The 16,453-nt window shown below is 34.5% G+C and overlaps 1 pseudogene; it reads left to right on the top strand.

Annotated features, from left to right (window-relative positions):
* The first annotated feature begins 12,029 nt into the window (after window positions 1–12,029).
* On the top strand, window positions 12,030–16,453 carry LOC141483291 (uncharacterized; annotated as a pseudogene).

Genomic DNA, 16,453 nt, shown 5'->3' with positions numbered 1-16,453 from the left:
AACACTATCCGTAGCAGCCCCACGAAAACCAGGCCACCAAACACCGACTGCGGATCCAAGAAATGCATTTACCGGATACCCTGCGAGTGCGGAGAATCACACATCAGTGAAACTCAGAAGCCATTGAAAGTTCACATTGCCGATCACAAGAAAAACACACAGCGAGGAGAAACCAGCAAATCAGAATTAGAAATAGCAGAGCATATTTGGGCTCATCAACATAACATCAAGTGGTCTCAAGCTGAAATCATCCACAAAGAGGAACACTGGTTTAGGAGAAAATTCGTAGAGATATGCAACATATGGAAACCTATAATTAAGCGGAACACGACCAACTCCCGCTAAAACCGATGAAGTGTATAGAGGGGATACGTGAAAGCACTATAATGATCTCTAAATAATCAGATCTCAGTCAGTAATTACCCGAAGACGATTGTGGATACTAACAATCGAAACTTGACTTGGAATCTTTTACTTTTTATGAACAGAAAAATGAAATTTTCTATGTTTTTTACCACTTCACAAAAAAAGTGGTAAAAAGATTTCTTGAGCTTTAGCATCTTTCCTTTCCCACTCAGCATAATCATTCTGGGGTTTTGGAGTTAGGCTGCGGCTATTTCATGAAGTCCTTTAGATTTCAGAATGATCTGAGTTTGAAAATTTGATCGTAGATCCTGCTTCCTGATCCATGACTGTTTTCAACAATTTCTTCCACCAGTTTTATAAAATATCCTATCACTTCTAGAAAGGTCCTGGACCAATGATCTGTTAAGGATTTTAGACTTAAACGGATGATGGCTCGAATAAAACTTGGATCGGTTTTTTCAAAATCATAATTATGTATCGTAATCTTTCGCACAACATTCTACTCAAATTCATTACAATTTCATTAATCTTATGTTTCATAGAATGACATTCGGCAGAATAGGAAAGTCACCCACTACCAACATCAAATTGCTTCATTGTTACCAACAGAAAGCTATAGCTTTTTTAGCTTGGCTACACCAGTGTAGTGAATATCCATCAATAACTAGCTTCGAGTGTTATTAGAAGAAATCAAAATCATGAACTAGTACTTGCCTAAAGTTTATAAAAGTTTAGAACATTTCTAGAACACCTGAACAGCTCTGTTATGTGTGTTGCTGGTACTGATTTCGAAACATGAAAATAATTAACCATATTAGAAATGAATTATGATAGGCTACTATGTGAAAATTTGTTGCAATAATAATGCAACACTTTCTGGAATAAAGCCATATTTCGTGAATTATATATAAATTTATGAGTAATTCAGTGATTTTGATTTGATTTTTATTTCTAATTTTGGCTGACTTCAGCTATGAAAATTACGTATGAGCTTCAATAAAACAAATGAAAATATATATTATTTCTTTATTAACACATACATTAGAAAGTATCATATGAAACTCTCTCAACCTATTCATTACCTGTTTAACATGTATTTTTAATGCTGCTATCTACTTAAATAGTTTTACTCCGTCATTAGTGCTAAAACATTACTACTTTTGATAACAAACTCTGAAAGGGCTTCATTCTTTCAACTGGTAGTGACATATTACGTTTTCAACACAAAAATATATGAGGCGCAACTCTATTGTTCAACCGTAGATTTCATTTTTCTCTTCGCAGTTTTTTATGTTATATTCATTATAATTTGTTTTACCTTTCTCATTCTGACATAAATCATCAATAAACTTTTATAAAGTAGGTTAGGTTAGATTGCTTAGTAACTGGAGAAAATGATTTTCACAACATAAACACGATTTGGAGATACATTATCCCTTCTTATCTTACACTATCGCTTCTGTACTATACAATACTTGTAAGCAGGTTTTTTAGCTTCTTTCGTGATCTTAGAAATCGAAAATATGTATGTTATGTGGTTTTCACTGAATTTATATTTTTTTAAATTACTTCATCAAACAAAAATTTGAATACAATAAAGAGATTTACAAATGTGATTCAAGATTCGACGAAGATAAATAGTCGCGAAATTAGTCAAGAATGTTCTCCCATATTTATAAGATCAGGAACTGCTGATGTAGATGTGCGTTTCTTGTATTTCTCTAGAAAAACTTCGAAATTGTGCTGAATATGCTGATACATTTCCTGGGTAACTGCGCAATGGCTGATGCAATACTTTGTTATTATAGTGCAATCCATAGAAAAAGGGGGCATTGATTTTTCTTATGTAACAAATTCCCCTTTGAAAAGAAAGTTGATGCGGTGCTGCAACTTTCAATCAAGCAGATGTTTTATTGGAGTTTAGTTCCATTTATTCCTCAGTGGGTTCCTCTAGGAGGATACTAGGTCTTCTTCCTGGAGCTGAGAGTAATTTTGGAAAAAATTCAAATGTTCTTTTAGGTAGCGGAGGTTGGTCATCATTCCTTGATGTCATTATACCAAATTACATAGAATGCCTTCTTCTTCATTTATAAACATGTCGGTTTACGAATGGTTCATTTATAATTTCATCTAAGTGATCTGAGTATTGATCTAATTTGTGTTGAACAATATTCAGATTGTCTACATTCAATTTGCTCAATTTTAAAGGTTTCAAATGTGGTAAGCTTTCTTTTTCTGGTAGTATATTTTTCCAACATTGATATGATATTAAAATTGGATGACTTTCATAAGTTACATTTTGTTCTTTCACAAGCATTTTTCAGAAAACTTTTGTGTTTCCAATAAAAGCATTACAGTTAGCTTGGAGTTTCAAGAGTGAATTGGTTTTCATAACTCGTTTTGCAACCTAAAGTTTTAAACAATTTATCGTTACAGCTGAGAGGCCTGATAATGCAAGTAGCCAAGTATTACTATAAATTTTATAGACTTTATAATCTTCTGCAAATAAAAGTGAAATTGAACACATTCTAGGAAGTTCTGAAAGTGGTCTTGAAATTTGAGCTCCACGCATTGCGTTACTTCAATTCGATACGAAATTATATTTTCGCATATATCAAGTTTATAATTCAAGTTTTTACATAAACCTAGATTTTCAAATACAGCATTGTATCATCATATTTTGCTATGAATTTCTTATTTGTAGATAAAATATGATATATCCCTGTTCGATTGTCCAAAATTAGAATAGGGTACAATCTATAAACAGTATGTAATTCGGGTAATACTAATGGCATTTTCAAAGTGAAGACTACTCTTGAATCTGCTTGAAAAGCTTGTAATTCAATTTTGTCTAGATATTTTGATATGATATGAATAAAACATGAAACTTTTTAATCTGCTTCAATTGTCTTTTCCACTCAATGTTACCCAATTCTGGAATTTTTACTACGTAAATAACATTTGCTATTTTTTACTACGATTACTCTGATCCATTCAACGACACCTTTCTTCCTGTAATCACGAACGGTCACATGTTCACCTGGTTCAAAAACTGAACATCTCTTACCTCTGGAATACATTTTTTGTTTCTCTTGAACTACTGTAACGTGATTTTTCAAATTCGTTTTTTTACCTGCTATAAGATTATCGAAACGTGTACGCAAATTTCTATTGAACATTAATTTTGCTGGATTTATCTTGGTGGTTGAGTGCAGTGTGGAACGATAATCAAATGAAATATTATTCAAACTCAAATTGAAATTACTATTTTAATTTTTTCCCAATGCATTTTTCAACGCATTCTTGGCGGTTTGTACCGCGTTTTCGTCGCTTTATTAGATAATGGGTGAAAAGGTGTAGAAGTGATATGCAAGATATTATTATTTTTCAAAAATGTTCCGAATTCGTTAGAACAGAAAGAAGTACCATTGTCTGTAACAATTTGCAGGGGTAAACCAAATCGTGCAAAACATGATCCCAAAATATCTCAGTAAATTGTAAAGAGGTTGTAACAAAATGGAAAGATGTTTTATAATTTTGCCATAGTAGTTCACTAAACCTAAAAAAGATTGAAATGAAGTTACATCGAGAATCGGTGCATTAATAATAGCGAAAGTTTCAGAATCAGAAGCATGCAAACCTTCTTTACTGATGTAACTTCCAAGATAAGATATTTAGGATTGAAAAAAATTACATTTATTTAAAGAAATTTAATTCCTGCCTTTTGTTAACGTCAAAGCATTGTTTCTAAACGAAAACGTTGTTCGCTTTTGGTTTTTCCCGTCATAAGGATGTAATCCAAAAAAAAACACCTTCTCTTTCATCGAAAATGGTAAAGGTTGTGCTTTAAAATAATTAGAACCTACCTCCATACCTGATTTCAGTCTAATTGATATTGTCCCTTTGTTAAATTTACCTGAACATTGGGTTTGGTTTTTACTCTACCGTTGTGTTTCTTCTGGAACAGCTGCTTCGTGACGTCGATAGTTGACGGTTGTGGCAGGTGAATTTGCGTCGGCGAAATGGATCCCCGGTTCTTGCTTAACTTCAGCTGAAAGAAAGGTGGCTTGGCTAATTTGGAGGATGCAATCTGAATCACTTTCGATAACTTGACTCCTGCATTCTCTCCCTAAAGTCGGTCTTTAACTGCGCCTTCGTCATAACCGATACATATGTAGATGCAATAAATAAATCACTCGGTTCGTCTTCAATGATTCAGGTACTCAAAATCTGTCTTCGAGATATTCTTCCAAGTTCCTTCACACGTTTTCGAAATGTATTTGACTCTATTATACTTTTCATTTCAAATGGTAAATGATTGAATATCTTCCGAATTTCAAATATTATGGAATTTTTGTTGAAGTTGGCTTTGGCAGAGATATATTGGCATTTTGTCGGGTTTATATATTCTTTCGGAAGGAAAACTATTTTTTCTCAATTGAATTAGACATACTGTTTCTAGAATGAAGATGCAGTAGATTGTTAGTATTCTACTCTTCATGAAGAGTAGTCTACAGTGGTCCAAACGCTTGGCTCTACATATATATCTTATCGCCCTTTTATGTAGAACAGACACTGATTGCATCAACTGCTTGCTATATAAACCTCAGAAAGCGATACCATACATCAGATGAAACTCGATTCATGAAAAGTAAGATGTTGTTCCTGCTACTATTCCCAACTCCTTGGTGATGACCTTGATAGCGTAGCAGCCAGAAGCAAGTTTTTTGTTGGGATATTTTACATGTTCATCAAACTTCAGAGTATTATCAATCCACAATGCCAAGTATTTGGTGCACGTGTTATTTTCGATGACATGCTTCTGGAGACTTAGCTTTCCTGAAACAAATTAAATCGAAATTATGTTAGTATTATTCACATTGAAATATAAAGAATTTGAAGCACACCAAGATTTAAATTTCTCTAAATCAGTTTCAATTATATTTCTCAGAGAGTCTGTATTATTTCCATGCCAAAGTAAAGTTGTATCGTCTGCAAACATTGTAAACTTTTCTTGTATGTCGATATTAGATATGTCATTCACATAGATAATGAACAAAATGGGACCGAGCACTGATCTTCGGAGGACTCCACAGGTGATTTTCGAAAGACTATAATTTATGTTCTGCAACTTCACCATTTGAATTCTATCTGAAAGATATTATCGGAACCAATTAATGATTGTTCTTTTGATTCTATAAAGGAATAATTTTTTCAACAGCACTCTGTGATCAACGCATTAAAGGCTTTAGAAAAGTCGCAGAATACTTTCGCAGCCACTAAACTGCGTAACCGTGCTGCCCAGTCTTTCAGACTTTCATTCGCCATTATTCATGATTGAGAAATTTTTCTGACCAGTCCGAACACATAGAATCAAATTCCTGGATATGAACGCCTCATTGTTTTCCCGCCATTTTGATTCATACAAAATCTCAGCAGTATGGAAAATCAGGAAAATCATTTTGTATTTCATTAAATTTTTCAAATTTTAAGTCTGGGAAGTCAATAGATTTTTCAATTGCGTTTCCATTCACGGTTCATGGTGAACATTTTCCTTTTTCATTTATTCTTACAAGAGCATTTGGAAGTCTAACTTTGTCTTTTTCAATAGCTAACAAAATAGCTTCTGTGTTTCGTAGTTTTGAATTTAATTTGAATATTTTTCTACTCTCCGTTCGATTTTCATGTTGTAAATGGGAATTTCGTCTGTCATCTGAATATTCATAATAGTCGTATTTACTTTCAAAGAAGCACTTACCAAAAATATCATTTATTTCAGTATATGATGTTTCAGGGTTGAGAGTGACTTCATTCTAACTTTGTTTCACTTCTGGTTTTTGGTCTTCAATCTTTTTTGTTGCTTTTCACAACGGAATTGTACCATAATTTAATTGTTGATCTTTTATATCTACTACTACTAAAATTCCGTCAAAATCGATATCGAAATCGTGTATATAAACTTTATGTTCAACTTTGTTTTTTCCAATAGATAATAATATGGATTCAGTAATTGCTACCTCTCCTTTTGTTACTCCGGTTATTTCAATATTTTTTTTAATCGTTTTGAATAATTCTCTACAGTTTTTTTTTTGAAAATTGATATTTCTGCTCCGGCATCAATTAATATTTTAAAGTTACTTAAACTGTTTATTGCATAATAAAGATTGCTCAGAATCGGTTTCGTACGAATAAATGTTCATTGTTCGAGCGGGACTCGTATTCGTCCCCATCAACATCCTGGTACCTAACGGAAGGCTAAATGCCGGACGGCCGATTACCTGAAGGTACTATAAAATTACCGGATATCATGAAATGAATCAGTGTACGTTTTGAACTAGTGCTGATTGGTTTATCGAATAATTGTGAATTTAAAAGAATTTATTCTTAGAAGTTGAGAATTTATCATTTCAACTAAACTTTTGGACACAAATGGAGGCCAGGCAAAACAATATTATTAACGGGGAAAATATTGATGCAAATCATCTTTCGCTTGTTCGAGAAGAAGCTCGACACAATGCTAATGTAGGGAAAAATATTGATGCGTATCAATTTTCGCTTGTTCGAGATGGTGAGACAGCTTTCCGTGTCGTATGGAACCCTGTACAAAAGATGGGTGATAAAGGCGATATTCCTTCCTGCGAAGTTGACACTTGTGATTATAAATGCGAACCGTGCGGTAAATGTTTCACGAAAGCGAGTTATCTACGACAACATATGAATATAATTCATGGTGAGTACAGACCGTTCAAATGTAGGATATGTGGCAAGAAGTTTGTTACTTACGAATTACTACAACAGCATTCCGGACGACATAATTCAGACAAACCATACAAATGTGAGGTTTGTCCTAAACAATACAATTATAAAACCGATCTAAAGCGGCATATGTTCCACCATACGGACGTCAAACCTCACCTTTGTGACAAATGTGGAAAAGGATTTACTAGGAAGGATCACATGAGGCAGCACCAGTTGTCACATTGATCGCTTTAAATTATATGTGATATGTAAGAAATGTAGCTCTGTAATATAATGTACAATACAACTTTGATCAAAAATTTCTACCTCTCCATCAATTCATCATTTTAACGAAACTTTCGGTATCAGTATCTTCACAGAAAATTTCCTGCGATACAACTGAAAGAGTGACCATCAATTTTGGAACGGGCACACTTGGTAAAATTGAAGGTCGCCTCTTTCAGTTGTATTGCCAATTGTATATGCAGGAAATTTTCTGTGAAGAATCCTACACTGAAGCCTGTCGGATATAATCCAACGTCCTTCGTGGTATTAGCCAGAGGAGTGGTTGTTTTCTGATAGGCGTCAGTCCATTCAACCTAGGTATATTCGAGACTAGCTTGATCTTTTGAAGTTCATTTCTTTAGATTGTTTGCTGCCAGTCTTCAAGCCTAGCCCAGTGACTACTCAAAAAATAAGAGATATGTTGGCTTTGATGACATGCCAGTATTTTTACTGAAAATGGTTCTCTCTTATATGATATCTCCTTTGATCTATCTTGTGAACCTCTCATTTTCAAATTGTAATTCACCAGATTACCTAAAGACTGGCAAGGTCGTTACGATTTTAAAAAAAGGGCCGACCAACAACTGGTTAGTAATTATCATCCCATAACTATTTAAAGAGGCTGACTTCTCACTTGAAGCCAAATCATTTGATGATCGACAACCAGCATGGATTTCAGTGCTGTTCACTAATTTTATGAAAATCTGACTAACTGGGTTGGTGCGGGTGGGTGCCCTGTTGGGATATTCTGTAATCTAAGCAGGACTCTCGACTGCGTCAACCACACAACCCCAATAACTTAATTATTCAAAATTTGGAGTTGGTTTATCATTCGACTTAACCCAGCATCTGGATACCGAGCGCCCTCTCGTCGTAGCATCAACTTGTCATGGTAATGCGGGGCTCTGTCATGATGGACCTTCTTTCCCTAGCTACTCGTAGGACCTTTATGGACGGAGTCCATACAACGGGCCTCCCTGTAAATATAGTTCAAGAGCTAGTCTACAGAGGAGATGGATGTCGAGTTTACGACTCCAACGGGCCTCCCTGTAAATTTAGTTCAGGGGCGAGTCTACAGAGGAGATTGATGTCGAGTTTACAACTCTAATTGAACACTCTGTAAATTTAATTCGGGAGCGAGAGCTGTGGCGTACGCAGAATCAGAATGGAAAGATTGTCGTGGGTATCACGGTGGAAATCTTGCAACTTGGCTATCCGACTACCTTACTAACAAAGCATATACTTTGTGCTTGCCCCGCTGGGGACCGAATCAGGTCTTTAGAGTTCGGCAGAGCCATAACCTTACCATCTGAACTGAAAGATCACTCACCATATAAGCTAATCGACTTCGTTAAGAAGCTGGGTTAGTTTGGCCACAATAAACCCTTGCGGGTTGTGGTGGAGGGTCGAATAGACCCACTCACTTCGGACCTAACCAACCTTAGCATCTAAGTATACTCAATTATATGGCTTGTCTATTGTCAATAACTTGACCTGAAGACCAATGAATGAATTTAGACTTTTTTTCAGAAATATGAGATTACTTGTGATGAAGAAACAGCTGATAATGTTATATCATATACATGTCAAATCTCGACTGAGATGGGGGTCATCCACTTGTTTTAATTATGTGTTTATATCACAGAAAAATTGATACCTTGTATCACTGGTGTCTCTTACATCTCTAGTTGTGAAGATTTATCTGAAACTTATCAAATCTTAACCTTGCCGTGTTTGTATATATTTGAAGTGTGTGTTTCTGTATTTAGTAATTTAAAATCTTCAAAAACTAATAAGCAAATACACACTATCAATTGGAAGCAGCGAAATGACTTACATGTGCCATTTTCAAGGACTACTCTTTTATATAAGTCACCACTTATAATGGTGTGACGGGAAAGTTCGTACAATAGTAGTTGTTTTCTGTTGGGCGTCAGTCAATTCAATCTATTGTGTAGGTATATTCAAGACTAGCTTGAACGTTTGAAGTTCATTTTTTTAGATTTGTTCACTGCCAGTCTTCAAGCCTAGCCCACTGACTAATAAAAAAAATAAGAGATCTGTTAGCTTTAATGACATGCCAGTATTTTTACTGAAAATGGTTTTCTCTTATATGATATCTCCTTTGACCTATCTTGTGAACCTCTCATTCTCAAATGGTAGTTCACCAGATTACCTAAAGACTGGCAGGGTCGTTCCGATTTTAAAAAAAGGCCGACCAACAACTGGTTAGTAATCATCATCCCATAACTATTCCCTCCATATTTTCAAAAATATTTGAATATTTCTATTTAGAGAGGCTGAATTCTCACTTGAAGCCAAATCATTTGATGATCGACAACCAGCATGGATTTCAGTGCTGTTCACTAATTTTATGAAAATCTGACTAACTGGGTTGATGCGAGTGGGTGCCCTGTTGGGAAAAAGTAATGAAAAAAATTACACCGACAGTAGCCACATCGGAAGAGTTTTTAGAATATCAACAAAAAATCGAAGCCAAAAAAAAGGAAAAAGAAAAGAAAACACTTGACAACAGAAAAAAAGCTGGATTTGTTATCGAACCCAAGCAAAACAAAAGCAAAAAACACGAGAAAAAAAGAAAACTTCGACTCTATTGAAATCCCAACGACATCGTCAGCAAATAAGAAAAAAAAGAAGATTCAATATCGAGCCTGAGCAAAAAAAACGGAAAATCCAGCGGAAAAGGAAAAACTTGATACCAGTGAAATCACAAGGAAAAATAAATTAGATGTTCCGAAAGGAGAATATGCTGTAATTATATATGAAGGAGAGTATTTTTCAGGAGTGAGCCTCGGTCCAGATGAAACGGGTTTGAAAATCAAGACTATGGCAAAAAGTGGTCCGCATTGGAAATGGCCAGAGAAAGAGGATATATTGTCATATTCAGAAAATGAAATTTTTTGTAAAATTTATCCTCCGACACCTTTTAATGAACGGGGCATCTTTTCAATTCCAGAGATGAATGAAATAAAACATTCAAGTATCTGAAATTTTTATATTATCATTATTTCATAATCGAGTTGAATTTCATTGTTTTATTGCTAGTTTTATCCTGATTAGATTTTTTTTTGTTTCAATCAGAGATCAGTTTATTATACATTCATAAGCATATTCAAATGTGTTTTTTTTCTATCAAGCAAATATGTTTGTTTTTGAATATTCACCATAGAAGGTCGGTGATATAGCTTAAATGGTCAGTACTAAGGTGATCCTGGTTGGTAATAGGGACAAAATCGGTCGGTAATTTGTGAATATTTGCAAGCCGGTCGGTGAAGGGAGCGATTTGATGAATATTGCACATACTTATTAAATCTTTTATATAGAATGTATATTTAACAATAACAATATTTCTTTGTGATTGATTAAAATAAATATATTGAAGGTAATTATTGAAATTGATACGAAGAAAAAATAATATCTAGTTTTCTTATTCGTGAATCTGTTACTGAATAAAATCTTAAGTGGTCGGTGAAGGGTACAATTACCTTAGGTACATTCAAAGCTTATGTATCAATGACAAAGTCAATCGTCAAGGCCAGAACTCCATGCCCATTTTTGAAAATTTGCTATAATCAAGAAAGGAAGCACCATTGACCAAAACTGTTCAAGTGTAATAATTTCCTGAAAAAGAATAAAAAACAGTAACGATTAAACAATATTCCTGTGAAAATAAAGAAAATAATACTGTATACTCAAATACAACTTAAAACATTATTTACCTCCAATGTTGGACCTGTAATTCAAAACACTTTCCAGCTATATTACCTTCATAAAAATGTGAACATGAAATATCAAAAATAATGAGTAGATACGGAAGTATCTTGTACAATGTCGTAAGATTCAACTACATGTGACTCATTTTTGAAAATTTGGTATAATCAAGAGGTAATGAGAATCAACTCTGCATAAAAATTCAAGAAAGAAAGCACCATTGCCCAAAATTGTTCAAGTATAAGGTTTTCCTGAAAGGCAATAAAAACCAAAACAATAATATTCCTGTAATAAAATAAATTTTTCCGTAGGGTAAACTATACAGTGGTTGGCCCCCACGTAGTCATTGGCCATGCATTTTTCAAACGCTTATAACAACTGTAATCCATACTATCAGAATACACCGGTGGCGTTAAAACAAACCTAAACTATTTTCTATCACTAGATAATATCAAATTTCACAGTTGGCATAATTGCGCAAAAATGGCGGTAATCTCCTTTCATGGTGCATAACTCGTGTGTGAAAACAGTGTTTTGCTGAGAAAAGTGTGATTTGAGGTGAGTCAAGTCACGTAATTTTGTACAAGCAATATGTGGTATAGTTGTTTTTTATTGTTTGTATTGCATTATATATTGATTTTCGACCATTTATATGGCTCCAACCTCTAAATCTCAATTTATTATGGGGGCCAATGATTGCCTGGAAATATTAGCAATAAACAGTTAATGGCCCCTAGGCCAATGACTATAAAATCTATTGTGCTCGAATATGATTGTTATGAACATGACAATGATCAAGTAAACAAGGATAGGTATGATTAAACTATGCAATGAAGGCGTTAAAATATATATACACAGTTGTTGGCCGGAGGCCAATAACTATAATCAACTGGGGCCAATCACTGTATTTCTGTGCTTTTTCAGCTCTGCAAAATGCCTAAAGTTGAAGAGGGTGGTCGCTATTCCAAAAAATATAGCGAGCAGCAGCTGCAAAGTGCTTTGAAAACAATTAATGATGGGGTACCACTCAGAGAGGCCGCCAGACATTTCAGTATTCCTCGAGCAACCCTACAATTCAGGAGGAGTGATAAGTTCACAAAAATAAGTCCGGGTCCACCTCCCATACTGACCAGTACAGAAGAAGAGCTTCTGGTCAAATGGGTAGTGGAAAATGCGCAAAAAGGGTTTCCGAGACGAAAGGAAGATCTCCAGTCGGCCGTCAAATCAGTTTTAGAGAAAGTACCACGAAAATTTAAGGATAATTATCCACATGAGGGATGGTATAAAGCCTTTCTTCGACGCCACACCATTTTATCAATTCGAACACCTGAGGCTGTTTCCTCCGCTAGTTCCAACGTATCAGAGAAAGACATTAGAAAATGGTTTTGAGACATTAACATCTATTTGGTATCTAAGGAATATGATGAGATATTGATTGATCCCTCAAGAATTTTTAATGGTGACGAAACTTGTTTCAATTTATGTCCAAAGAATTCAAGAGTGTTGGCACCAAGGGGTTCTAAGAATATCTACGAGGTAGAACACGCCTCTTCTAAACAGAATATTACAGTTATGTTCACCTTTTCTGCCACAGGTCTTACAACACCACCAATGATCATATATCCGGGAAAAAGATTGAAGGCTGAAATTGCTGCATCCGTTCCACCTGAATGGGGAATAGGTATAAGCGATACGGGATGGATGAAAGCAGAAGTTTTCCAAGATTATATTTGCAATGTCCTACATCCCTCCTTGGTGAAAAATAATATTAAGTTTCCTATAATCCTTTTTGTAGATGGTCATAGCACCCACCTGACATACGAATTGAGTGATATCTGTAAAGAATTGAAAATTATTTTGATTTGTCTTTATCCCAACGCTACTAGAATCCTTCAACCAGCAGATGTATCTGCTTTCAAGCCAATCAAAAGTGGCTGGAAAAAAGTAGTTTTGAAATGGAGGACAGACAATTTGAATTGTATTCTTGGAAAAGATAAATTCGCACCCATTTTAGAGGAAGTGGTCAAAGATTATGCAAGGGAGAAGACTATAACTGACGGGTTTCGCGCCACTGGATTATATCCTTTCAATCCAGACTCGATAGATTTTTCAAAATGTTTGGGGGGACAAAATCAAAAACAAGAGGATGAAAAGTATAATAGACAGCCACAACCAATGGGCTACGAAACCTTTCAAAATATCCTAGGTGAAGAGAAAATTAAACTGTTTCAAAACTTCTGTGGAAAAACTGATGATGACTGTACAGATTTCATTCTGCTTCATAAACTGTGGAAAGAATTTCATACTGTGCGGAAAGAACCAGAGAAAAACACAAGTAGGGGAGAAAGTAACGAATTGGATCCAACTGAATATCAAGACGAATTTAATTTAACTACCATTGAAAACCAACTGGAGTTAGGACAAAATAATATACATATGAGTGAACCATCGGTACCGACAGAGCCTAATCTTGAAGATCTAGACCGGGAATATTTTGAATGGAAGAGAATTGGAAAAGACAGGTACAAAAGATATTGAAGAAAGAAAAGACGATAGAGAATAAAAAAAGAAACCTGTAAGAAAGGAAATGAGAAAATCGAACAAAAAGAACATTGTTGAATGTGTATCGAAAATGGAAAATGCAGAAGTATCGCAAAGCATGCAGCGTGTTACAAAAAACTTGTTTCAAAACGAGTCCAGGACACAATCAAATCAAAAACTCAATCAAAACACACAGTCGTTCACACTGAAAAATTCTAATTCCATAAATATCATTTCCGAAGTTATTTTCAACCCCAATGAAGAATACCCTTTGAAAAATCTGATAAAAGAAGTTGGGATATCGGAGGAGCTTAATATCAAGATATCTGTTGGACTATGCTATATTTGCGCAAATAATCTTTCACAAATTATTTTGGAATCAAGTGCCAGGAATGTGCCAGATCTTACCATATTCAATGTATGAAAAGACACAACTTACATCAATCAAATTCTGCAATTTTCCATTGCAAAACGTGTTTGAAGAAACAACAAATTGTATAAATCTTATCTAATCTAATGAAATCCAGAATTAATGACTCAACTATATATTTATTAGCACTTTGATATTCACTCACTTATGTTTTAGAGTTCCAAAATAAATTGGTAATTATGGGCCAATAACTACAATATCACATGGCCAATCTCTGTAGTATAGCGGCCCATTACTGTGGATTCGAATATTTTCATTTTGGGACGTTCAAAATATGTTTTTGTTTATTATCAGAATGATCCAATTGTGTTTAAGGAGAAGTTCAAAGTTTACTCTATAAATCAAAACATAGTGAATTGCGTTTTATGATCAAATATGACTTCTGTTCATATTTACAAAAATGACAGACCTTAAAGGGCCAATAACTACCCCAAATACCCTAGACCGATTACGCATTTCAGTATTCAAATCTATATAGGGCTTCATCCAACATGAATGCTTGAACCTCAATACTATATGTGTGTTCATCACTAACAAGCCATGATTGACAGCTTGCTGTAAGTTTCTATAGTGAACAATATATTTTCTTTTATCGTTTAAATTTGGAATTAATTTGGGAACTTTCGAATTTGCATATGGTTCATTTGGATTATAATTCGGTAAAAATGTATTGTTTGCTTTATGTTTCCTTTCACTACATTGACTGATTCCACCGCGAATACCTTTCTGAAAGAAGTGAACTATATCAATGTCAGTTAGTAATTCTAATTCAATATTAGTATATTTCAACATGGCATCCCATGATAATCCTGGTGCGGTGAAGTAATGTGCCGGATCCAATTTATATTTATCAACAGATATATTTCTAAAGTTTTCAAAAATGTCACATAATAGTTACACATCTGACTTTAAATATAAATCAGAATATTCACCCAAATTCTGACATTCGAACAAATTCCAAACAAGTTGAGCTCTCCCATAATCATTATCTGATATATGTTCACAATTGAGTTTATCATAAAATTGATTTTTGGTTGGAAGTCTTGGATGATTCAGTTTGTCGATGTCATCAACAAAATTATAGGGAAATACACCTTTCTTTCTCATTAAATTGAAATTTTCAATTTGTGGGAAATGTTTGCGCATCTCGATACACTGATCAGATGTTAAATTGGCTCCTAAATTCTCCAAAGAACTAGGCATGAATCTGAAACTATCAATGAATCTCATTTTCAAATAATTTTTCTTCACCCTACCATCTTTATCCGTATAGGAATGTGTATAGAGATGTTTTGTGAGAGAGATATATTTCTCATTAGTTTGTGGGATGACATCCACTTTATCTTTGACTTTGACTTTGAAATTGGTTGATGGTGTTGTAGTACTCAAGTGATTACAATCATTTATCTTATAACGCAATAGTAATTGCTCATTGGAAAAATATAATAAACATCCATCACAAAAATATTTCTTATGTTCATGAGCTGATAATTGGCTTGAAACTTATCTTGAAAGATTTTTGATCCAACAATAATGACTATTACCGAAATCATCTGTGATAAGTAACAAATTGACATGTCTCCTAAGTCTTCTCTGAGAGTAACGTAATGGTCCAATTAATTCATACACTATTTTACCCCTTTCGAATTTACTTTCTAAACCGTACACATTAACTGAAATATCATTCTTGTCCTCAAATTTCACAATATCCTCCAAATTTACCGGAAAATTCATATCTGTTACATCTATGACAGTATTGAAATGTGGATATGATGAAACTTCTGACGTTCTATCGATTGCAGCATGTAGTGCTGATGTGATAGCCCATGCAAAACAATGCTGATCTTCATTACGGACATTAACCACGGCCTTCCAACGCTCTATATATTCAGGTAGCTTCAAATATGAACATCCACTCAGCGGGCTGTATTTATTGATGTTCACCTCCAGAAACATGATTTTTTCACAAGTCCAACCTCAAATACAAATCAAAATTACTGATACATCCAATAACTTGATAGAAATGCTTACCTGAATCACGTTCCTGGAATTCTGTTGTTTAAGCGATAATTTCATTTCGAAATCCATCAAATAAGGAATTCAAATCAGTAGATTGGTCAACTGTTCTATTCTGAGAGTTAAATGATTTGGTTCCCTTCAGTTCTTGCGTTTGCAGAATATAACTCCCAAATACTTTCATATTCACTTTGATGATTTTGAGAACCCTGATAGCTGATTCCAATAATTCAATAACTTTCTGCCTGATTTCGTTAAAGAATAACATGTAATCGGTGGAAACAATGGAAATCTGCACCCTGTATGTAGCAATCCAACGCTTGAAAGCACTATTTATAATTTCAA

The sequence above is a fragment of the Leptinotarsa decemlineata genome, unplaced genomic scaffold (genome assembly GCF_025532065.1).
Source record: "Leptinotarsa decemlineata unplaced genomic scaffold, Ldec_3_MD MMD2_tig00003192_RagTag_RagTag, whole genome shotgun sequence".
NCBI classification, from domain to species: Eukaryota; Metazoa; Arthropoda; class Insecta; order Coleoptera; family Chrysomelidae; genus Leptinotarsa; species Leptinotarsa decemlineata.
Note: the sequence above shows the minus strand (reverse complement) of the source record. Positions and strands in the feature narration are given on the sequence as shown.